General features: G+C 40.0%; 1 protein-coding gene across 1 annotated transcript in view; it reads left to right on the forward strand.

Moving 5' to 3' along the window:
• Positions 1-11,180, forward strand: part of B3gnt5 (UDP-GlcNAc:betaGal beta-1,3-N-acetylglucosaminyltransferase 5) — a 36,518-nt gene extending 25,338 nt beyond the window's left edge. The window contains exon 4 of the transcript XR_009586878.1: positions 8,995-11,180. The gene's annotated coding sequence lies outside the window, so the exon portion shown is untranslated. The remainder of the gene's footprint in view (positions 1-8,994) is intronic.
• Positions 11,181-25,242: the final 14,062 nt, after the last annotated feature.

The following is a 25,242-nucleotide window of genomic DNA, read 5'->3' on the forward strand; positions in this document are numbered from 1 at the left end:
TGGGATTATCATATGATTTTTGTGTTTGAGTAGTATTAGCTTTTTTAAGTTCTAGTATAATTATTCAATGAATCTATCTTGCCCTAGATTTTTTAATCGACAGATATTTTATTACTGCTTTATGCTAAGTGTTAGTTGTAAATCTGCTTATTTCATCTTGAATTAATTTGAATGTGTGGTATACAGCTAGAAATTTATTATTCATTTTAGATTTTTCCAATTTTATGGAATACAGTTTCTTTCTGTTTCTTCCCCCTGAGAGTCTTGTACTAACTATAAGAACACTCACTATCCGATCAATGCCAAGACACTCCTGGTCAGTCCCCTTCTCTGCTACCTGGTGTGATATACCTAGATTCCTTACCCCAGGTCAGCTCTGGGCCCTCGCGCTGTGTCTTTCTGGAGTTTTGTAACTCCTTGCTCCTTTATGGCTTGCCCTCTGTCTGTCCGTCCTGGCATTCTTCCTGAACGTGAATTTTTCTACATTGAACCTTAGAATTCCTGGAGCCTCTGTAACTTAACCTGAGCCAGCCCACTGATTTTCCTGGGTCTGAACTTATTCCCTATGTTTTGATTCCTCTTCAGTGCTGCTCTTTATGGAATTCCATTTTCAAATCATAGATTGTCTTTATCATTTTCATCCACGTCATGTTTGTGTTTTCTTGCATATCACTCGGGCATTTATTCTCTTTGAATCCATTCTTTAAGTTCATTGAGCTGTTTCTTGTCTTCTTTAAATTCCTTGAATTCTTTGATGAAAGTTTATGATTTTTTTTCTTTTAAATTAATTATGTGACCTGGGATTCATCTAGATAATTCTCATTGGCAAACATTTCTATAATACTGGTGGATTTTGTTGGGGAAAGAGATAAGGTAAACAATGTCTTGATTTTTTTATAAAGTTGATATTTTGTGATGAGATGTGAGCATGTATATTTCTTTTGTTAGTTCTGTGTCTGATATAGATAGAACACGTTAGCATAGAAGAGATGATGTACAGGTCAGGTTGGGCCAAGAGGTTAGATATGGCTTAGGGGGAATGAGGTAGGTGTAGACAAGAGACTGGGCTGGTGTACAGGGTGTGCATCCTGGTTAAAGCCTGGAATTTAGGGGTAGAAGTAGTGCTTGGGGTGGGTGCATCAAGGAGAGGATCACATGGACCCATCAGGCTTGACCCTGGAGATGGCAGGGCACAATCTGTCAGGGTGAAGAGGTTGGATGTGGAGTGGTAGGGGGCTATAGTTTGGGGACCAGCAGGGCAGTTCCTGGTAGAAGACTAGAGGATGGTGGTGGTGCAGGCAAGGTGACCAGACTAAGCTGAGGCACTGGATGTGGGACCCGGCCAACAGTATAAGGCAGGCTCACTTAGAAGACTCCAGACAAGTATGTTAGAAATGTTTTGAACTGTGAGCAGAGCTTAAAACTATGGGCAGATCTTGAGTTTGTCATGAAATATATCTATTATATAGTTAGATGTAAATATACATACTATAAATAAAGATACAAATATGGTCTTTAAGACCATGGAAATACATTTCTAATAAGTCAATATGTAGAAGTAACGACTAGGACCAGAATTGAAATTCAAACCAACTCCGTGTTTTCACTACACCACTAAAGCTCTTTCTTTATAATTTTTATATAAATCTGAACTAATTAAAATGACAGTTAGGGCCATATTATATCCCTTTATAGTTTTGCATCTATGATTTTTTCTATGCTTGAATTACCCACATGAACATTTAACAAGGGATTCCATGAAAAGTGACCACTGATGTTAACAAAACTTCCTCTCATTGTAAAACATGCTTCGTATTAAAAATGGGAATTATTCTCTTTCCAACCTCATTCTTTAATTATTTGTGGAACTGACTGTAAAGTGTCTTGTGTCACAAAAGCATAGCAGTGAAAAGCACAAGGATTCATAGAATAATCAGAACTTTGAAACATTTTACACTCATCTACAGGTTTTGTATTCATGAGATGCCCTCTTGGGCTTGCAAAAATGCTTTGGTGCAGACTCAGTTGTGTCATTCTGTGCTGCTGCTGTGGTTGCTGCTGCTACATACTGGATAGGTGGATGGGGACCAGAAGGGGACTTCTGTCCCCATCAAGGTTAATGTACTTGTCCATGTATTAAGAGCCTCTTGGGTGGTGTATGGGGCCATTTTAAAAAGAGCCTGCAGAAAGCAACCTATCATGTATACCAATGTTTTTATAAGGCTCAGAAGAACTACATATGTTGTAATATAACAGCTTTTACAGTATCACACAAGGTACATGGATGCCCCTCCCCCCACTCTCCTTCCCACCCTGGCTCTAGCTTTCTTGAACTCACAATACTGTGGCTGAGGTAGGCCTTGTATTTTTGGTGTTTTCGATCCTTCTGCCTCAATCTCCCAAATTTCAGATTTTAGATTTAGATTTTAGATCTCAGGCTTACCACCAGGCCTACCTATTGAATTTTAAATTCTAGTCAGTCTACTAAACTGAGTTCACAATCACTGTTGTGAACTGTAATTTGATACATTCTTACCAAATGAAAAAGACATAAAGTTGGATGAGAATAAAAACCCTGACTAAAGATTCCTGAATAATTTATAACTTAATAATAGTTTGGGGACATTTGCAGTCATGGACAGCACTGAATACTATCTCCAACACTGTGTTTCTTCCTTATGAGCATACTTACGACATTTGCTGGTTGTTTGAATTTCTTCTTTGGAAATATATCTATTAAAATCTTTAAAAAAAATAATAGTTTTGGGCAAGAATTATGTAGCTTAGCTGTCTTATCTTTAAAATAGCACCTTCATGTCATTGGACTGGTACAGTGGATTAGAGGTAATGTGTTAACATGCTTTGTACAAGGAAAAGTTCAAAGGGTAAACCTTGCGGCTTCTCTTTAACACCTACCTTGTGAGGATAAAGTGAAATGCTGCCAAATGCTCAGCAAGCACAAGAAAGTAGCTGCTTATATTTCTCACTATTTCAGATATTTCAGTCTTCTGGACAGGGTGAAAGATGTATCAAAATGCCCATGAAAATTCCATCTGCTTACAATATAAAACGCCATGATGGGTACCATTAATTTTGAGATTAAAATTGAATAGCAGATGCATGGGGAAACTTTAAATTTCCTAAAGTTGTTCAGAGGAAGAGAGTATACTTAAGTAAAAGCTTGCTTATTTAGTAGAGCAAGAAAACTGGCCACAGACAAACCACAGGTGATGCTTGCTTTCTCTGGTAGCCGTTCTTAAGCTTCTCTGCATCATGAAATGATACTGCCCCAAAGCACAGCAACAGTACTTCCTTGTGAAATCCTATGTACATCTCTCCAGTCATCTAACTTAGAGTTGCTTCTAGGGTACACTGAAGGAGGACAGGATGTTCAGCCAACTGGTGTTACAAGAGGGAAGCAGTTCATAAATAACCCCTGTAGGAGGCCAGTGAGGTAGGATGGGGCCTTTAGGTCATTTTGTCCTCAGGAAAAAAGGATAGCCATGAGGGTGGGCTGGGTCAGCTCTGCACAGTCATTTCCCTCAACCCCAACTCCACCACAGCCTCTTTCCTGTTTGAAGGAGACACCAAACCAGGGACAGCTTCAGCAGCACGGCCAAATACTGTTTCCTATGTCTTCTCAACAGGCTTATAAAATTTGAATGTTCTGTCTCTCCTATACATGGAAGAAATATATGATTTAAAATAAAACAAAAACAATTTTTTAAAAATAAAAAAGATATGTCCTAGCCTGACAGAATTTTGTAAAGTCTTTTATTTTAATTTCTACGAAGAACCTATCAATTTTTTAAATGTATATTTTGAGAACTATCAGTAGCTAACTTTCAGTTGGTTATTAAAATCAGTTTTCCTTCCCTAAAAAAGAAATATTAACCTTTAATGAATAAAATTAGTTTCTCCCTCTTGCTCAGTAATGCTACTGTATGGTGCTAGGAATGTGTAGAAAACACTCCCAGCTGTAGCTCAATGGTACAGGCTAGCTTAAGGTAAAATAACTGTCCATACTATTTTTAATTGAAAAAAAATTTATATACAATATAATCCTCCCAGATCCTCTGTACCTCCCTACCCACCAAACTCCAGGTCCTTTCTTTCTCTCTTTAGAAAGCAAACAAATGTGGAGATGAGCTCCCGAGCCTCACCAGGAAGCTTTGTACAACTGACATTCACTTGCAAAGGAAAACTTATATTATCATCATTCCTAAAAACAGGAGCAACTACAACTAATTCTTTGTTCCAGGTCCAAACAATGGTAATTGAATGTGAAAGCTTAAGCATTTTCTTGCACTTGTAACAAACTATCAGCTATGTAAAGAAACTAAGAAAATGAGAAATAAGGTGGAAAGGTAGGCTGACTAAGAAGCTTTGAACAATTATTAGATTTTCCTCTTCCAAGTGGTGCACATGGGAGGATAGTGAGGAAGAAAAGAAGAGGCCTCTTCATGTCAGCTCATTTCCACCACTGTGAGAAAATACCCAAGATAATCCATTTAAAAGAAGACAAGGATCAGAGTGTACTAGCGCACACCTATCGTCCAGTATGGGAGGCTGAGGCAGGAGTAGGAGGCACGTTAGGACTGTGCAGCAAAGTTACACAGCAGTTACAATGTTACACAAATCATGCCATATGACTGGTTCCATGTGGGAGGTTTATTAGGGAAGTGGGAAGGGGTCACAGAGACCATCTCTAGGCAGGGCAGGAGAGAGAGAGATTGGAGGTGGTACGAGTTCTCTTGTAAGGTGACCCAGAGCATGTGCAAGTGGATTCAGGTGATCTGTAGGTTCACAGATGCCTGATACCCCGTTTGCCAGGTCTCTTGGGGCTGGCCATAGAGATGCTCAGAGAGCAAATAATTAAAAATCAGTGGGCATTGTTTTAAAGTTTAAAGCACAAGAAAGAACAGAGGCCAGCAAATGGAAATATGTCCAGCCACCATAGGGGAAGAACTAGCCTTAATGCCCTGAGGGGAAGAACTAGCCTTACTGCATTCTTTCCTGCCCACTAGAGATAAAGTTGCTAGGAAACCAGCCCCTCTTCCCTAGGGCAACCAAAACAAGTGAAGGTAGACAATTAACGGTTGGGGGGGCCTTCCTGTAGCCAATCAGTTTAAAATGCAACATCCCCTTTTCTGTTTCAACCAATAGATGCTTGCCAGGCAGGAATCCCCTGCTTTGGGAACGCTGGGAGGGACCAGACTCTTTAAATCACCCAAATAAGCTGAACTCAAGGCTCTCAGCTCAGACAGCTTCAGTGGTGTGTGTGAGCCCAAGCTGTAGCTTGTAATGAAAAGATCCTCATTTCTAACCATAGAGTGCCTGCTTATGGATACCAACAAGGCTGGCCTAAATTATACAGAAAAATCCTGTTAAAGGAGATTGAGGAGGGAAGGGTGAGCTCAGAAAGAGGAGGAGGGACATGGGGAGGAAGATCCTCCTTACACTGCCAGGATTGCTGGCAGGAGTGGGGGTGGAGGGGTTGGGGAGGTGGGAGAGTTGAGGGTGGAGTCTTGGGATGGGGTTGTGGCAACATCATCTCTTCCTCCTTCTCCAGCTACATCTTTCTTTTGCTCTCTCTCTCTCCCCTCTCCTTTCCTCTCCTCTTTAATTTCTCTCCTTTCTCTCACAGTACTTTCAATGGTCTTCTTGCTCTCCCAGGCTCGGTGTAGAAACTTCTCAGTGCATCTGTTTTGGGAGCAGATTCCCAGCTGACTAGTTAGCGATATTAGTCCTTTTAAACAGTCCACGCTAGCCTTCCTTTTCCAACTTTCCATTTGCTTGGGCCACTGCTGAAGGATTCATTGGAAAACTGGGCAATGACGCTGTGTTTCCAAAGACAAGTAGGCAGTATCCCTTGTATTGTTAGAAACCTGTTCAAGCAGACCCTTCCTATCACTGGTCCCAGTGAGCTTCAGCAGGGGAGTGGGGTGAGGGCTTCCAGGGGGAAAGTCAGGGGAAAGGACTCTGTGGAGATATTTAGTAGATGAAGGGAAGATTTGAAGAACAGGAATAATTCAGCCTAAGTGTTTGAGAAATGGGGAATGATTTGAGAAACAGAAAAGAATAGGTATCGAATGCATAATTTGTCTATATTATATTTTCCACAGAGAGTCTCATACCTAAGGTCTTAATGTTCCCATTGGAAATTATGTTGTTAGAAATTATGTTGTTAGAAATTACTTCAGTTTTCTTGCTGTTTAAATAATTCTTGATGGGTTAGACTAATCCTCAAACCTACTTGTGATATTTTTGTCATCTTAAACAATTGACTGCATATTTTAACAATTATCTCTAAGTCTGTAATTCTTCTGTTTAAAATATCATGATGTGTGCTGGCCAAATGATTCTACCACTCTTCTTATTTGTCTCCCTCGAGGAAAATACAGTCTCATGGCTTCATGTAATCACCATTTCTTGTCTCCCTGTAAGCTCAGCAGGCAGCTCATCAGTCACATATAATCACTTCTGTGTTGATCTACACCGACCTAAGAGTTCCAAGTCCAATTTGCTCTGCCTCCCTTTCTCCTAAGTTATCAGAGCCTGTGAGCATGACCTGCAGTGCTGTGTTGTCTCAGTGTGGTCTGTGTATCAGATGCACTCTTGTCACCATGCATGAAAGTTAATTCAGATTCCTGAACCCCACTCTTTAATTGGTATCTCTCGTGGCCCCTGGTGGAACCCAGGAATCTCAGGGCTCTGGCATGTTCTGAGAACTCGTCAACAAGCTTGTCTGGGACAGCTTCCAGGATTCACTGGCTGTCCAGCTAACTGTGACACTGAGCAGATCATGACACACTTACATTATGGCTATGATTTCCACATTTCTTATGTTTTATTGAATGTTTTCACACAGCAGTAAAAAGATGCCTAGCACACCACAATCAAAAACAGCTTTCTGATCTTCTGATTGTTTCTGTGTTTCTGATCTTCTGAATTTCCTGTATACCAGAACTTCAGGGGCTCCCCTCTTGTTAGAAGCATAAGTGAAACAAGTTTGTCTACCTTAAAAACCACTTCTTGTGACTATAGACTGATGCAATGCCTGTAAGATAAGTGCTTGCCACAAGGCAGCTCTGATAAGAGCTAGGCCTGAGAAGCAAGCCCTGATACACTAATGGACCCAACTACACAGCTGCTCACACAGAGCCAAACCCAAATAAGTCAGACCACAGCCTGCAAGCCACTCTAATAAATTCCATTTAGAGAGACAGAGAGCAAGAGAGAGAGAGACAAAGAGAGATAGGTATTAAATAGATAGATGCATTCTATTGGACAAATATAGGGGTCTAATCACTGTCAATAAGACAATGATGTAGACATACCCAGACCAATCCTACATGTGCATACTTCTCAGAGAAATCATTAAATCAGGAAAATGAATCATGCATTCTTATCTTTACCTAAGAATGTAGCTGCTACATCTCCAGGAGGAGAAAGAAATATTTCTAAGACTTGGTCTGCCATAGAGAAATGCAGTTGATAGTTTTAGAAGCTTACCTGCTAGGTATCCAAACTGTTCATAAAATACAGGCTAGTTCATTAGACAGTTAGAGCTGATCCATATGTTACTCACTGTGGAAGGAATGTTCCTTTTGAACGAAAACACCATTTTCCACTTCAGGTTTCCAGGTTATACGCAACTGCATTAATTGTCATTTGTCTTCCTTTGGGATGAAATCTGTGTAACTCAGAAGAGTAATATTTCAGTATTCTGGATATGAGGGTGAAATCAGATAAATGATGCATTCTAAAACATTAGTGCTTTAAAAGAGTTGTTTTCTTTTGCTCTCTTGAGCTCCACTAAAACACTTGAACAGAAAGATAGGGACCTTAGACTTTTTGAATATTTGTATGAAAAAAAACAAAAAAAAAATTGTGTCTAAGCCTAGAAGCTCAGATCTGTTATCCCAGTTACTTAGAAGGTTAGAAAAGCAGATCGTAAGTTCAAGGCTTTCCTGGGCAACTGAGTGAAATTGTTTCAATAATAATAGTAATATAATAATAAAAACACTGGAGGTGTATCTCAGTAATAAAGCACTTGCCTAGCATGTGTAAGGCCCTGAGTTCAAGCCCCAGTAACACACACACACACACACACACACATACACACACACATGCACAAAGAAAGAGGAAGAGTAGGAGACAGGAGAAAAACATCTGTGTTTATTCTGTGTCTTGAAAAGCAATGTAAAAGAACTCCGAAGAGAACAACTAAAGTTTTTGTTTGTTTTTTTCATTTTAGGTGTATGAATGTGTTGCCTGTGTGTGTGTGTGTCATGTGCATGCAATGCCTGTGAAGGCGAGAGAAGGGGTAGGATCCCCTGGGACTGGGGTTACAGACAGTTGGGACCCACCAGACATGGGTGGTGGGAATCAAACCTGAGTTCCTTGTGAGAGAAGCAAGTGCTCTTAACCACTGAGGCTCTTTCCAGCCATACAAAAAGGATTCTCAAATTGGAGGAAAAAAAAAAAAAGATTATAACTCTGAAGCGATTATTTCTAACTGGGAAAAGTATAAGCAAGAAAAATGTTTGTGCTTGTTTTTCTAAATTAGTTATAATGAATTTTTACCACACTTAGAATGGTGAAACAGTAATGTTTTTGAGCTAATGATTTTTACTGTTTAGGACAGGAGTGGGAGCAGGATGTATAGGCTCTGTGGTTAACTTTCTCCTCCCCCTTCCTACCTTTCCTCTTTGATTCAAGTGCTTTAGTGGGGTTCAAAAGACCTGTTTTGGATTTTCAACCTAATATGCCATGCTTCAGTACATACAGTGAAACATTCTCTTACCATGTGATGCCTAGATCTGCAGAAAACAGTAAGCTGGAATCCTCTCGGTGACAATAGAGAGAATTGGAGTTAGGAAAACAACAGCTGATCCTCTAGCCAGCTCAGCACCAGTGGCTGGCTGGGGGCCACTGGTTTGTTTCTAGAACAACTGTATTTCATTGACATTAAAATCTTCTCTTTGGCAGTGGAATGGTGGAAACTGCCTAGGTGCCCGTCCCAACCCTGTGGCAGAAACAGCTGGAGAAGGGAGCATGCTGACTCATGGCTCAACAACGCGCTCCAGAAGCCAGCCACTTCGTATGCTGAGCAGAAACTGGCCTCGGAGGTTGGACCTGCAAGCCCCAAGGTTATCCCAGGCGCTCTCGGTATCTGTCACCCCTGCACCACCGGCGCCAACAGTCCCCAGGTCATAGGGACGCACAGATTTCTTGACATCGTCTGAGATCTGCTGAATCTAATTCCCTGCAGTGGTGCACTGGGGAATCTGCAGTTACAACCAGTCACTCCGCGATTCTCACCAACACTGGAGACGGGTTGACTTCACAAATGCCGAGTCTGTTTCTGCTCCTGTGTCATTAAGCCATTAACACTTTCCCTGTAACTATCTTGGGAACTAAATTGATGGCATAATTATACTCCCGGGAGGCACAGCATAGGTCTTCAGTGGACAGTGAGGTGTCATAGTCCTAATTTTAAGTTCCTTACAAAGGATTCATACCTATTTAGATTATGAGGGGAATCACTTTGCAAACGCAGTGCTCTGTACCAGAAAAAGGGAATGAAGAAATATTCCCTAAGGGCCATACCAACAATAAAAGGCTAAAATTTTATTCCCTGACTATAAATCTTCCTAGCAATATTCTAAGCCCTTGTAGACTTAGTTTATTACAAATTAAGAAACAGGAATCATCTCTTTCTAAGAAAAAAAAAAGTCTCTTCTTATTTTCCTTAGTAAGTTTCTTTAATATTCTGGTCTCCTAGGCACCTCGTCTTCTTGAGACTTCCTTTTTAAAACACTCTGAGGCAGCTTCCTCAATGACAGTTTTCTAGTAGCAGAGATTTGCTCATTAATGTGGGATCCACTAGCCAGGAGCAGAGATGTCACAGGAGCATTAAAAATATTGCATCTCAGTTCCTACCATGGAACCAGAGTCAGCATTCAAAGACAATCCTCAAATGATTGATGCGGACATTACAAGTGCAGACTAGTGGCCCCAAAATATAGACAGGGCCACGCTGAACTTAAGGTATTTCTGTGTACATAGACTGGAAAGTTATTTAATTCTGTTATACAAATGGTAAAAATCCGTATTTTCTACGAATTTTATGCTTACAACTCTTAGGGCATGAGAAAAGAGAAAGTGTTTGCCAGTTCTGTGTAGCAACTGATCTATGTCAGCCAGTTTTTCCAACCTAAAGATTTGCTGTAATTACTCTGGTTTCTCTGCTTTCCACTATCCATGTTTGTGGTACTTTGGGTCAAAAATCTAAGGTGATTGATGTTCTTTGGTTTGGTAAGTAATTCACCAACTGTTACTATTTCCGATTTGGTAACTGACACCATTGAGAGCAGCACAAGAGTTCTTGACACCCCATGAGCCTCCTTTGTCCCCTCTATACATTAGCAACTCTATACATTAGTGGCTACTTCAAGACAGCATCACAATACCACCTGTCCCTTTTCCTCCAATTGTCTCTGCTTTTTAAGTTGTTCCACATGCTTCAGACTGTCTCCAATTATGGTAAAGTCTGCTTGCTCTTCTAATAAACTAGAAAGGGAAAGTTTCACCACAAGACAGATTAGAATACCAAAAAAAAAAAAAAAACCCTATGTAGAGTCACAGCTTCTTATTCTCTAAGAGAACTAGAAAACTCAAACTTTCTCTCTTTTTCTTTCTTTCTTTCTTTCTCTATCCCTCCCTCCTTCTCTCTCTCTCTTTCTCTGTGTGTTTGTGCTACCTTTGAGAATAATTTTGAAAATAGAATATTAGAATTGCATCCCACAGATTATCTGTCAAAAGCAAAGGTGAGCACCACTGAAATGGCATGAATACCAAAAGTAAACCGGAATTCTAAAACTCTGCTGAACTACTGAAAAGATGGGGAGAAGGAGTTTGTGAAGAAACAAGGACACAAAGAGGGAACTGGATGAGTGAGAAGAGGAGAACCCAATTCTAAAGCTTGCGTGAAGAAACTGAAAGCAGAAGCTTTTACCGAAAAGAAAATCCTACTAGTAAGAACCTTATAAAACTTGTTCTCAAATTGTCATGGTTGGAGATACAGGTGAAACATGTGTCAAGGCCGGCTAAAACCCTTTTGTGTTGCATCATTTGAGATAATAATCTTTCAAGAAGAAAGTAAAAGCATGGTTCCACACTAAGTATTATCTGTGTGTGTGTGTGTGTGTGTGTGTGTGTGTGTGTGTGTGTGTGTCCACATAGGTCTGTTTCCTTCCTGTTCTTTCTTTTGAGAGAGAGCTTTGCTTAGTAACCTCAGTCTTGCAATAATAGCATAAGTGCTACCTGAGCATGAAAACAATAGACTATACCTCAAAGGAAGAAGTAGAGTAACGGCTTTGGCAATCCATGAAGGAAATGAAAGGATACCAGAAAAGAGCATACACACAATAAAAGATGCACGATACAAAAGTTAGCTAAACACAGCCCCAGCTACACGTTGCCTGACAGAGGTTATAGACATAGAAGCCACTTCCAAAAAGTAACCCAGACAAAGGTCAAGCAGTCCTACTCTCAGGACAAGCTGGCAGGCCTCACAGCCCTCAAATCCAGTTGTAAGTTTTGGTAAGACAGTGATTATTTCGGAAGATGGGTCAGTGTTGGAGAGAAATCTCATTATGACGTGGAAGGCAGAGCCACCATGAGAAAGAACTGTTACAAATTGAGCTACCCTAAGGACCCAAGATCAGGGAACATCCAAATTTGGCAAAACTAACTTTGACCTATCATAGCCTCGGAAGAGGAAATATTCAGAGAGAAAAAAAGGAGAGCCAGACTCTTACAAACCTAAGTGTGTAGGGAACAGGAAACAGTCTTAGGACCTCCCTCTGCAGCCAGGAACAGATCTCATCAACCAAGAATTTGATATCTGAGGTTTGGTAGCTCTGAGAGGACAACAGACAGATAAAACTCCAGAACCACTGTCTGCCAGTAGTGCCTATATGAGCCTGGAAACTCTGCAGTTCCCAGGACGTTGATAATGCCCAGAGTGACTAATACTGAAAAGGTCTTTAAGGGATGAAGACAGGTCCTCCTTATGTATCGATATAGTACTGTGGTTGCTTGCCAAATTCTTAACACACTTGGGAGATAGCCTCCAGCTAAAGCTACTGTTCCAGGGTTACAATCTGAGGAGTCCCGGGCTTGAGCGAGAGCTTGCCCTGCTCATAGGATACAAAACTGAAAAACAGCCACTGTGAAAGCAGCTCTGACAAATGTCAGGCATTTGTCCAAGATAGGCTCAGCAACATCACAAATCACCAGAAAGACAAAAGTTCGCAAGTTCAACTAAGGCTTACCTTATTGGGTACAACCGGCAATGTCCAATTATCAAAGACACCCCCCTACCCAAAAATGTCAGTTTACAATGCATCGTTCATTTTTTTTCACCATTTTTAAACTTATGATATCCATTCTTTTGTTAACTTTTTCTAATCTCTTGCTCTTTTCTCCTCTAAAACATTCTCCTCTGCTCTTCTTTCTCCTTTAACTTATTATTCTTGTTTCTTTCCTTTCCCCAACTCTCCTCCCTATCTCTTTTGTTTACTACTTCCATATTTACCCATGTATTTATTAACGTCATAGAAAACTTCAGTTCTACATTCATTGGTGATAAGTCAGTTACCATTGACTTAGGTGTGTTTCTGTATCTTGTATGTTTGACATTGTCACTTGTTGAGGCCCACCAAGACTGATACTTTTCCAGACATATCCAGGCCTTACTGCCTAACATAAGGACAGCCATTTTGTCTTCCCTAGTGTACAATTCAATACATGTTGCTTAGAATAGAATAATATTAGATGTTCTACTTGAGTTAAACCACAATACCCTGCCATGTTCTTTTCTCATGGGAATGGTAAGGAGCTAGAAAGTTACCAGACCCCCCAAGAGAGGGAACTAGAGAGTCCCCAAGTTCCTCTACCCTGTATCCCAGCCAATCACCTTAAAGGTCAGCTGAAATGCTTTGTCTAGCTACCTGGGAACAATGTGCCTGGAATAGAATTGATTCTTTCTGCTTGGTTGTGGTTTTCTCCTTTAAAAACTCACTTTAAAAATGACTCAGCATCACAGTTTGGCTCCCGAGTTCACTGTGTCCCTGATCATGATCAGTCTTGGGGTGCACGTATAATAAGTCATCCATATCTAACTGAGATCGGTGTCTGTGTGATATGTGCAGCTGTTCTTGGTCTATAGCATTGCTGAGACATCAGTTTGTCTCCTTGTTGAATGGCTCTGGAGACAGAGGAAACCTACAAGAGTAGCTACTCAATTAGAAGATCTCTCCCACAATCCCAAAAGAGGCCTTCAAATCAACAAGTACAACACAGAGATTTATTTGACGTGAAAAGCAAGACAACATGGCTTGTAAAATCCTACTGAACTCAAGAGTACCAAACAGATTAAATGTTAAATGTCATGATTCAAAAGGTTCTGATAATATATATATATATATATATATATATATATATATATTACTCGAAAGACAACACAAACCAGAAGACGAAATCTACACACTGAGGAAAAAGTTACCAAGATAGGCAGAAAAATTAATGTGGTGTTTTGAGTGAAAAATGTTCCCCAAAGGCTCGGGCATTTAATCACTTCTCACTTGCTGAGGTGCAGCTCCACTGGAGGAAGTACCTAACCGGAGATGGGCTTTAAGATTTTATAGCTTTGTTCTACTTCCAGCTTACTCTCTGTTTTTTCTGTTTGTAGTTGAAAATGCTCAGTTTTCTGCTTCTGTTGCTTGCTGTCATGTCTTCCCAGTCCTTATAGACTCCCCCTCTAAAGCCATAATGCAGAATAAACTCTTTCTTCCATTTGGAGGAAAGCTTCACTTTTCTTAGAGTTCAATGGAACACTAAGAAATCAATAGTTTGAATATATAGCTTGAAGTAAATGAACTCATTAGAGGGAGTTAATGTCTGTTTAATTCCTAAATTTCCTTATTTAAAAAGAATCCACAGAACATTGCGATGGGAAATATTGCAGGGAGTGGGACCAGTGATTCAGAGATTAAAATGTTTGCTCCATAAGCAGGAGGACCAGAATTTAGATCCCAGTACCACATGAAAGCTGAGCCTTGTTTTTCATAGGACAACAACCCAGCACAACAAGGTGAAGACATGAGGATTGATAGGGCTTTCTGGTTGCCAGCCTAACCAAAGAATGGGAACTCCATAAACAGCCCAAAAATAATTCTCAAAGAAACAATATGAACAGCAATAGCTGAAGATAATTGATACCCTTTTCTGGCCTCCAGGCATCACAGATTTATACCCACAATATACATATTACACAAAGAGAGAGAGAGAAAGAAAGAGAGAGAACTCTGTCTCTGTCTCTCTCTCCTCTCCCCCACCCCAACACAGGCACAAAAAATAACTAGGTGAATTCTAATTAAATGTGTTCTAAAGCATCATTACTGAATGCCAGGCAAATTTTTCCAAAAACACAAGGTACAAAGAAAACCATGACAATACAAGTTATCATCATGGAGATGGAGAAAGCCGGATTTTGCTTAGAAAACCAAGAATGGGTTACTAAGGGTGTGTCTGGGAGAATGGGAAGGTGGATGGAACTTCATATAAAATAATTTTTTGGCATCTTAATCCTTTAGATTGTGATAATCAAAACACCTTGGAGTAAAAAAAAAAAAAAAATTATAAACAACAAAAATTTGTATCTAAGGCCAAGAAACAAAAAAGTGAGGTTTGTTTGTTGGGTTGGTTGGTTTTTTTGTTTGTTTGTTTTTGCAGGTTCAATGTCTGGTAAAGCATGCTTTTCAACAGTTTCCTTCAGCTTCTTTTATGAGACATAAATCCTATTTGTGAGGGTAGAGTGTTCATTTCCTCAATTAATACTGCTATCAAACTCGGCTCTCACACTGAGAGGCTCAGCATGCCAACACTAGACCCCAGCACTGAGTTTCCTTCTCTCTTTGTCCTCCATAGTACTGATTTTTGTAGTTTATGTAACAAATGACACGTCTCAGTAGGGAAATTTAATGTTCTATACCTCAAGACCTGCCACCGACAACGTATGGCTTCCTCACCACACCAAACTGTAATGAAGCTTTTGCCACTCCAGGCTTTCCTGACACTGGTACCATTCACATTGTGCTGGAACTGGTTTTGCTGTGAGATAGTTTTTAAATTGTAAACTGTTTAGCAGATCCTTGCTTCTGGCCCACTAGACATCTCGAACAAGCCAAGTTACAGGTGCAAAAATAACATAAAGACACTGACACTTTTCTCATCAAGAACTGCTTAGCAAAAGCTCAGCGAAGCTGCTAGTTTCCTCAAGATCGGACAGTTAAGTAGGCGATGATATCTAAGACACAACTTCTGCTGATTTCCTGTGTTTCAACTTGTCTGTGTCCTGGAATGATCTGGTGAGTTTTATGAGATGTCAATGTCTATGATTCATTCAAGATCAAGGAGGGTCTCTGAGGCACAGGGAAATGGTTCATTCAAGGTCAACTCCCCAAGCCTCCACAAGAGAAGGCAAGCAGCATGGTAGTCATCAGAGGGAACTTGGACTTTAACCTACTCATCCCAGCCTGTAGCTGGAAAATCCAAACTTTCTCAAGGTCAGGCATTCAACTCCCAGAAACCCATTTGTCTTTTTTTTTGTCCTTATTTTTTTTTATTAATTACATTTTATTCACTTTGTATCCCCCCATAAGCTCCTCCCTCTTCCCCTCTCGATTCCACCCTCCCTCCCCCTTCTTCATGCATGCCCCTCCCTAAGTCCACTGATAGGGGAGGTCCTCCTCTCCTTCCTTCTGATCTTAGTCTATCAGATCTCATCAGGAGTGGCTGCATTGTCATCTTCTGTGGCCTGGTAAGGCTGCTCCCCCCTCATGGGGAGGTGATCAAAGAGCAGGCCAATCAGATTGTGTCAGAAGAAGAGCAACAAAACCAGAAAATTTGAACACAGGGGTCTTCCCAGAGACTCATACTCCAACCAAGTACCATGCATGGAGATAACCTAGAACCCCTGCACAGATGTAGCCCATGGCAGTTTAGTGTCCAAGTGGGTTACATAGTAATGGGAAGAGGGACTGCCTCTGACATAATCCGATTGGGCCATTTGTCTTTTGAAAAGCAAAGAAAGGCACTCACAGAGACTCACACATACAAATGCAAACAGACAAGAGCACACAAACACATAGAGAGCACCCATAAAATGATACAACATGATGATTTGTCTTGAAAGTATGAAGATACTCCAAAGTTTCCCCAGTTCCTATGTCAGCTCGTTTTTTTGTTTGTTTGTTTGTTTTTGTTTGTTTGTTTGTTTCAATGTTTCCATGAAGGTTAAGGAGAGTTTAATGTGACTATAAGGGAAATAAAAAGTATCTAATCTAAGTTCTACCTTTATTAAATCATACTTTAGCTTTTGCCTATCAAGCATTCACATTTTTAAAAACCGGCTACCCTATCCAGCAGAGATTTTTAGATCTTCTTCCTTTTTCTTTCATTTGGCATATGGAATACCCATGTCCATATGGACACAGCTGTAACCACATGGCGACCTGTACCATGAAGCCCAGCTACAGGCGACTTAAAGTTTACCATAGGGAAATTTTCCAACATTCCCAAACTATGGTATATATTTCAGTCATTAAAAAAAAAAAAAAAAGTGTTGTGGCTACACAATAACAATCTTAATAAAAGGTGTCTGGAGAATATCAAAATAAAGTGATAGTACCTAGAGATACACAAAATTGACACAGAACTGATACAAAGAACTGCCAGACTGATGCACACCTATGACGGATACTGATGTAACCCAAACTCACTTTGGATAGAGATATGGAGGTGGGAGTATGCCTCCATAACTCTTCATCTTACTCATTGAGGCAGGATCTCTCCATTGAGCCCACCAATAGTCTAACTGGGCAGCTTACTCTCTCCACCCTCTGAGTGCTGGAATTACAAGAGAGCTGATAAGACCACTGGCAATAGGTATTGGGGATTCTAAGTTCAATCTTGATGCTTGCTGTTTGTGTGGCCCTAACAATCCTGCTGATGTGTTCCAAACTCACTTCCCACAGAGATGTGGAAGTAACAAAGAGTAGGTTTTTATACACTAGCAATTCTGCTGATGAACAAACACCCACATGTTGAGAGAAAATTTTAAATTGAACTTTCTGTACTCTGCTATAGCAGTCCTGATCTGGGTACAGTGTGGGTTGTCTAACTCAGAGACTCTCAAACCTTGTGCTGACTCTCCCAACATACACACTCCATTTTAGAGCCGTGAGAAATGCTAACGTGACTTTTGACAAAAGTACAAAGTCGGCGCAATGAAGAGATAATTGAATTTCTAATGAATGGTGCTGGAACAACTGGATATTCACACCCAGGAAACACTTGACAAATACCCTTTCCACTTTATACAAAAATGAACTCAAGTGCATCATAGACTAAAGGAAAAGTACAATACTCTTTGTCTTAAGTTCCTGGCAAAAAGCTTCTTAGACCAAGCCTTTCTTGAATGATGAGCATCTTTTGTTATTCGCTATCAACTCATTGCTGTCATACCAGAGTTTCTGCTGGTAGGGTAATTTAGAGAAGGCCCCTAATAGCCTCAGGATGGGTCTTAGACCATCAGCCCCACCCACTAGCTCTGCAAGGGGAGATTAAAACTCTTGCAAAACCTCTTGTGCAAGGTGACTGGAAGAACTCAGTTGGTGAGGACATCCACTTTCTGGGAGGTAGATTGCCTGGGGAAAGGAGGGAAGCTCCAGGCCCCAACTTGCATATCTTGCCTTTTACAATTCTCCTGCCTGGGACAACTGGAACTGCATCTTTTATAAGAAACTTGAATATGCTAAGTAAACTGTCTCTTGGAGCTTCATAAATCTTCTATCAAATTACAGAATCCAAAATGGGGATGATGAGAACCCCACAATCTATAGCCCACAGTAGGTTAAAAAGGTAGGAGTTACTGGTCTGTAACTGACTCTATAAGGCAACAGTTTATACACTGGTGTTAGCTCCAGGAAGATGGTATCAGAATTTAATTGAAGGGTATTTATTGGTGTCCAGAGAGCTAAAAAATTTCTTGAGGTGGAAAAACTCACCTAGTAGCTTTCAGAAGTGTTGGGCAATCAGGGAAGGCTTGTGAAGTAAGGAAAACATAAAATATCTTAGGCCACAGTCTCCACAGGTAGATATATGTAGTTCTGAAACATGTACATCCCATGGTTGGTGAACAGCACTATCTAAATTTAAAATGTTCATTATGCAGAAGCTGAGAGAATGAAAATAGATACAACTGGGAGAATGCATGTGACCTATCTGATGATGCCTCACATCTAGAGCGTATAAGGAGCTCTCAAAACTCAACAGTAATAAAACAAACAGTACAACCAATGAGAGAAAAGATTTGGATAGAAACTTCACCAAAGAAGATACGCAAATGGAAAAAAAAGTACATGAAAGGGATTCAGCATCAATAGTTAGGGAACTTCTAATTATTACCATAATATACATAAGTTATATCTGTAAAAAGAAAAATTACCTTTGTGTGTGTGTGTGTGTGGGTGGGTGGGTGGGTGGGTGGGTGGGTGAAAGCATGAGAATTTAAAGCAGCCTGAGTTCTCACACACCATAGCTGGAATGCAAAATAGTAGAGCCATCTTGAAAAATGGTTTTTTTATATTGTTAAACATATACTTATCGAGGGCCTGACCAAATCCTGCATGTAAATGTGTGTAGCAGCTTTGCTTTTAATCGCCACAAGCCAGAAGGAACTGAAATGTCCTTCTCTGATGACTGCATCAGCCAAAACCTCTCTAACATAGCATAATACTCAGTGATGAGAAGAAATAACTATTAACACGAAAGCGTTTCATGGTAAGAATAACAATAGCAACAAAGCCAGGCTCAGGGGTTGCTTGGTAAAGGGTCCATTCACCGCTTCTGGTGAGAGCCAAGTTGCTTAGCGGCAGCTAGGATTAAGGAAGAAGAAAAGAGGCTGATTACAAAAGAGCCACACAAGACTATGGGTGTTTACAGAAGCACTCTGTGTCTTGATTTTGGTTATTAAATTGCCCCAGGCACTTGCTCAGACTGTAAACCAGAAAGTGTATTTTTTTAATGATGGATTATTTATTTTTATTTTATGTGCATTGCTGTTTTGCCTGCAACTATGAATGTGTGTTGGATTCCCTGGAGCTGGAGTTAACAGAAAGTTGTGGGTGCTGAGAATGGAACCCAGGTCCTCTGGAAAAGCAGCCAGTGCTCTTAACCTCTGAGCCATCTCTACTGTGCCCCTCTCCCCCGCCGTCTTTTTATACTACAGGCTTTATGTGTAATCGGGAAGAGAAACACTTTTCAGAAAGAGTAATTTTACTCCATGTAAATTTAAAAAGAGATTTCAAAAATAGAGTCAGAGCAATCATAGCATGACATTTTCCATCTTCTATTATACACAGAGTCAAGAGGCTATTTTTGCTTTTAAAATTTTTTAGAAAATTCTATAAAGGACCTGAAAACAGCATAATAATTTTGCATGGAAAAGAAGTCCTCCCCTATCAGTGGACTTGGGGAGGGGCATGCATGCAGAGGGTGGAGGAAGGGAGGGATTGGGACAGGAGGAGGGTGGGAACCATGGTGGGGGGGATACAAAGTGAATAAAGTGTAATTAATAAAAAAAAAAATTTACTGAATTTTTTTTGCTTGGTTGAACACAGTGGTGTACACTTGTAATCCTAAGCACATGAGAGGTTGAGACAGAAATATCAGGTATTCAGTTGAAGCCATCCTGGATTACAAAGTGAGAGCCTGTCCAAAAAATATACAAATGTTCCATACTCCATAGACTGCATATTTATTTGTTATCTTTTTATCACAAGAACAATTGTACTTTTTTCTCTGTACTATTTATACTCTTGCATTTGTGCATAAATGACTGCCCTTCCTAGAGACAGGTAATGACTCTGTTGAGAACATGCATTCCATATGCAAACCAATCAACCCCAACCTTCTCCTTAACAATGTATACACACTACACACACTCACACATGTGCATGCACACATACACACACTACACACACACACACACACACACACACACACACACACACACACATACACATTCTAAGTCTATCTACAGCCAGATAGCAGATGACTAGAGACCACTGATAGGCATCCAAAGTCCAAAGGAATTATTCAATCTATCCAGCCCTAAACTCCTTCCCCTGCTGTCAATCAACTTTACTCAGAAATCCAAAGTCTGGCTTCTGCTGGTCCCTGTTGCTACATCTGCCTTCTGATTCAAGCCAGGATCTCCCCACAGCCCCGTGCAGCATGGAGTGAGAGCCCTCTCTGTAACTCCTGAATGAATTCCTGACTGTCCTCTGAGGCACTAAGAACTTTCCCACACCCACATGGAGAGTTTTCAAGTCTTCCTTTCCTGTCTACACGCATGTAAGCACAGTCACTCTCATTCTTGCAGGAAACGCATGCTCATTTTTCAATTATGAGTTTGGTTTGGTTTGGTTTGGTATTATTTTTTTGTGGTTGTTTTGTTTTGAAACAAGCATAGATTGACTGGCATCTGGTCAGCTTAAATGTATGTTCTTTCATCTATAGAAAATTTTTTTCCTATTTTCTGTCACAAACTTGACTGATTAGTTGGGCTTAACTGCTTTTGAAGTGAGCCCAGGCTCACCGCAAACGTACAGTCCTCTTGGCCCAACCTCCCAAGTTCTGGGACTACAAGTGTGTATCGCCGTGCCTGGTTTCATACTGGCTTTATGTTATTATGATAGAAAATTATTTAAATGTCCGTGGTCTTCCTAAAGATGTTCTGAGAACAGCTCAGTGCCTTCACAGAAGTCCTGTGAGGCAGCTACGACACAGTGAGATTTTTAACAGTGTGTCTGACCAACATCAAGTGCCCAAGCAGCCATCTGCTGCATCCACGAGGAGGTGACTTGGTAATTACCTGACTACTCCGTGGTCACCTGACTCATGTGACATCGTGTATAACAAAAATTCTTCCATCCGTCTGTGAAAAGAAAGATGTTTTCTAATGTCAGAACACGGTCCGAACAATGGCCCACTGTGAACAATGCCTTACGGAACTGTGAGAGAGGCCCCAGGAAAAAAGGCAGACGGCCTTTTATATCAGGTGCCGTTAGTTACCTGGATGGTTCTGGGATGTGACTTGTGCCTCCTGTGACAAACATTGAGATTTAACCTATAAGACAGGTTTATTCTTGTTGGATGTCAGCTCGTGGCTATAGAGCTCAGTCTGGTCAGGGTCCCTAAATCTGTATATGACCTTCTGCCTTGATTTTGTGCATTCCCAGGTATGATCTATAGTATGTGCCAGGCAACTGTACTTAAATTGGTCTGTCCCAAAAAAGTTCTGAGGAAAGGCTGCTTTGTTAATACTTAGTATGTCCTTACTGGCCTCTATTTACATGTTTTTCTAATCATGTTTTCGTGAATTCAAACAATCGTCCTTGGATCGTTGATTTCTTTGTTATAGTCATGCACAGAAGTACACTGAAACTGAATTAGGGTTGTCTACACCATTCTTTCATGTCCTCAGATCCCAGCTCCAACAGACAAGACCTGCAAAGGGGCTGAAAAGTCGACACTCTGATTAGAAACAAGCAGGTTGGGTGGGTAGGGAGGTGAAGAATATCTGGGAGAAATTGGGGAAAGATAAACGTGATCAAAATATAGTGTATGGAAGTTTTTTTTTAGAAGAAAATGAAACGAGCAGGGAACTATTGTGAGTAGAGGAAATTGGGGTACAAAATAAAGTGCCATGTTTTAGAACAAAATAAGGAAGACAACCTAATAATTACTAGAACTGTCATTTAAAAGGCAAAATGCATTTTGACATTTGCTTCAAATTTGGTAACTTTAAATTCTTTGTTCAATATGAGTTAATCTACTATGGGAGTCCTATCTTGTCTACAGATAAATATGGCCTACAGAGTCAGCTTGCGTTATAGAATGCCAAGGCTCAAACCCCCATGCTATTTTCTAACTCTGAAATACTGGTAGATCACCTAACCTTTCTGCTGGAGACCAGCTCCAGCTGCAAAGGTTCAGTGCTTGAGACAGGGGCACAGGTATCAGCACAAAGTAAAGACACTGACCACCTGTTGACTTTTAAGCAAGTGGCTCTGCTCGTCTGAGCAGTGTCATCATTTGGTTATTTTATTTAAAAAAAAAATATCATAGCATTAGCACTACCTAAGCCCCCTCATTACAAAAAGCCTCCAATAGTTTCCCTTCTTCTTCCCTCCTCCCACTGGGGCAATCATCCCCCAACTTTATTTTGCACTACAAAGCATAATTTCAGCAAGCTAAAAATAAATGTCTAGCCAGGCATGTCCTGTGAACATGAGCACATACCCAGTAGTCAGTAAAAGTGTTACATGGATATGCAAGGTAAGAGACAGGTTAACCATTTGTAGGTAAAAGTCCATTCATCAAATAGCACCCTCCTGTCATAATACTTTTATAATTGCAAACAGAAACATGCTCATTGTACCAAGCAACTGTTCCTGATATGCACCTATCAATTTCTGATATCTTTCCAAGAACAATTTTTAAGTCTCTATTGATCAAACATAGTTTTCCCATTTTTTTTTTAAGTCTCTGTTGATCAGGCATATCTTCCTCAGAAAAGTTATGGAAGCAGGACCCACTGCTCTCCACAACTGCCACAGGCTTACTCAATGCATATGTGTAGGGACCTGATTACATGTCCCAAAATACCCAGGATTAATGGTCACATCTGGAGGGTCAATAGAGACCAAGAGAGGGGAGGAGGGTTTTACCCATCAAAAGAATATTGAGAAAAACATAGAATCATCCACAGAGCTTTCAGCCTGCGTGGTCCTGGCCTTGCCCAGGACCAAACGTGAAACAGAGCATAGCAAAAGCAGGGAGAGCTTGTAGCACATTCAACCTAGGTAATAAGCATAGAGGCCACCAAAATTCACCGTACATCCCTCACAAGAGGGAAGGGATTTCCTCAGGCCTTGCCAAGGTAGAGTCCCATCAGTGAAGCATTCACACGCAGCTCCCTGTAGTTGCTGCATGGCCACTGCCACCTTTCTAAAATGCAGTTTTTGTCTCTTAGAATTAGAATAATTCCACCAGTAGAGATGAAGCTAAGAGGATAATTTCTAAAAGCAACCTAGGCTAGATTTGAATTTTGAATCCTTTCATTTATATATTGTATAGTGGTTATATTTGCCTTTGGAAAAGGGTAATTACACAAGCCATATAGTTGTAAATTCTCTTTATTTGTAAGTCAGGAATAATAAAACAGTACCTATATAAAGGACTGATGGGAGAAGTGAATGTACATTATATGGACATAATGTAACTTATATGTGTTATTTCTTATATGCTTGTTGTAGTGATTAAAAGACACACAGTAAATGAAAAACCTTCAGTAGCTCTCTAATAACAAGTAAAATATGGGCTTTACCCTAACAAAATGTATCGGTATATGAATAGGACAGAAGACATAAGCAAAGTCTGAAAAAGAATATAAACAGTTGATCTGAATAACAAATATTAGTCACCCCAAATTCTAGATATAGAAAAGAGTGACTCGTAATCAAGAGAATTAAAATAATCAACAAATTTACATGTAGAGGTATACCCATTGTTATCAAACAGCAACTTTGAAATAAATTCCATCAATGTGTTAAAGAACATAGGAAAAAGTTCACAGAATACATTAGAAGATACATTATTTCAACAGAGCACTACTCTGGAGTATAAAATATTTTAAGAGTAGAAAATACCAAAATCTGAAATTAAGAACTCACTAAATTTGCTTAACAACAGACTGAACACACAAAAAAAGATAGGCTCAGTGAACTGAAACCACAGACAGGAAGGAAGAATGGAAAAAACAAAATGTAGATGATGTGACGTGTGAGTGAAAGTCCCCAAAAGACAGGAAGAAGAGCATTTTCGAGAAACAAAGTTTCCAAAGCAGATTAAGAACTTTTGAAAGTTAATTTTAAAAAAATGGCAATTAGCAAATTCAAGCTGGAATAAAATAAGGAAAACATTATCAAGCATATCATAACCGAACTGATGAAAATAAAACATAAGGAGAAAATCTTAAAGGCAACCAATTAACAAAGATGCAGTGACTTCAAATAAATTTTAAAAAGAATCACTGATTGCAACAGAAAGCATAAAAACTGAATCCAATGAAATATCAGTAGAACACCTGAACTAATGTTAAGGATTTTATTTTAAAGTGAGATGAAGCATTTCCAGACAACTAAGTTGAAGAGAAATTATTAACAGTAGATATTCTTCAAGAAATATTGAGATATTCTCAAAGCTGCAGAAGTACAGCAAAATTGGAAGCTAGGGCCATAAGAAAAGTAATCGGCCTGCAAAGGATAAGCTAAAGGATGGAATTCAGCTGAGGGCTTCCGACTTCCACTTCTGTCAAAACACTGTCTGGCACCACTGGGTAAAGGCAGTTGCTGAGCAACCCTGGCAACCTGAGTTCCATCCCTGGAACCCATATAAAGGTGCAAGGAAAGAAAACCAACATTTCCCTCTGCCCTACACACACACACACACACACACACGCATGCGTGCATACAACACCATGGAGTGTGAGTGTGAGTGCATGTGGACACACACTGAGCATTTGAGACCATGCACAGCAATAAAAAAGTATAAATTTTATTTTAAAACCCAACAGTGGTTATTAAAAACTTATATATTCCAAAGTTAACTGAAATTTAACTGAACTACCTTAATTTCTGAGCCAAATATACTAACAACCATGTTGTCTCCCAGCCTGGCTCTTTTAAAACTCATTGTTTTGCTAGGCAAGCATAGCAGCCTTTGGGAAACTACCATGACTGAGACCCTAAATTAAATGCTGTCCCTGGAGCTTTGCCTATAAGGCTTCATACTACAAAAACAAAACTACTCCTTAGAACTCTTGATGCTTGATGACAATTTCTCTAAAATAAGAAGCAGATGCAGGAATTTCCTTTTGAATAAAAAGCTCTTGTTGATCCTAGGTTTCCATCAGTTTTTAATGGTTATCATGCCAATTAAGAAATAAAGTATTTTCTGGGTGATGGTGGTGCATATCTTTAATTTCAGCACTCATGAGGCTGAAACAGGCATGTCTCTGTGAGTTTGAGGTCAGTCTAGTCT

The sequence above is a fragment of the Meriones unguiculatus genome, chromosome 17, assembly GCF_030254825.1.
Source record: "Meriones unguiculatus strain TT.TT164.6M chromosome 17, Bangor_MerUng_6.1, whole genome shotgun sequence".
Taxonomy (NCBI): domain Eukaryota; kingdom Metazoa; phylum Chordata; class Mammalia; order Rodentia; family Muridae; genus Meriones; species Meriones unguiculatus.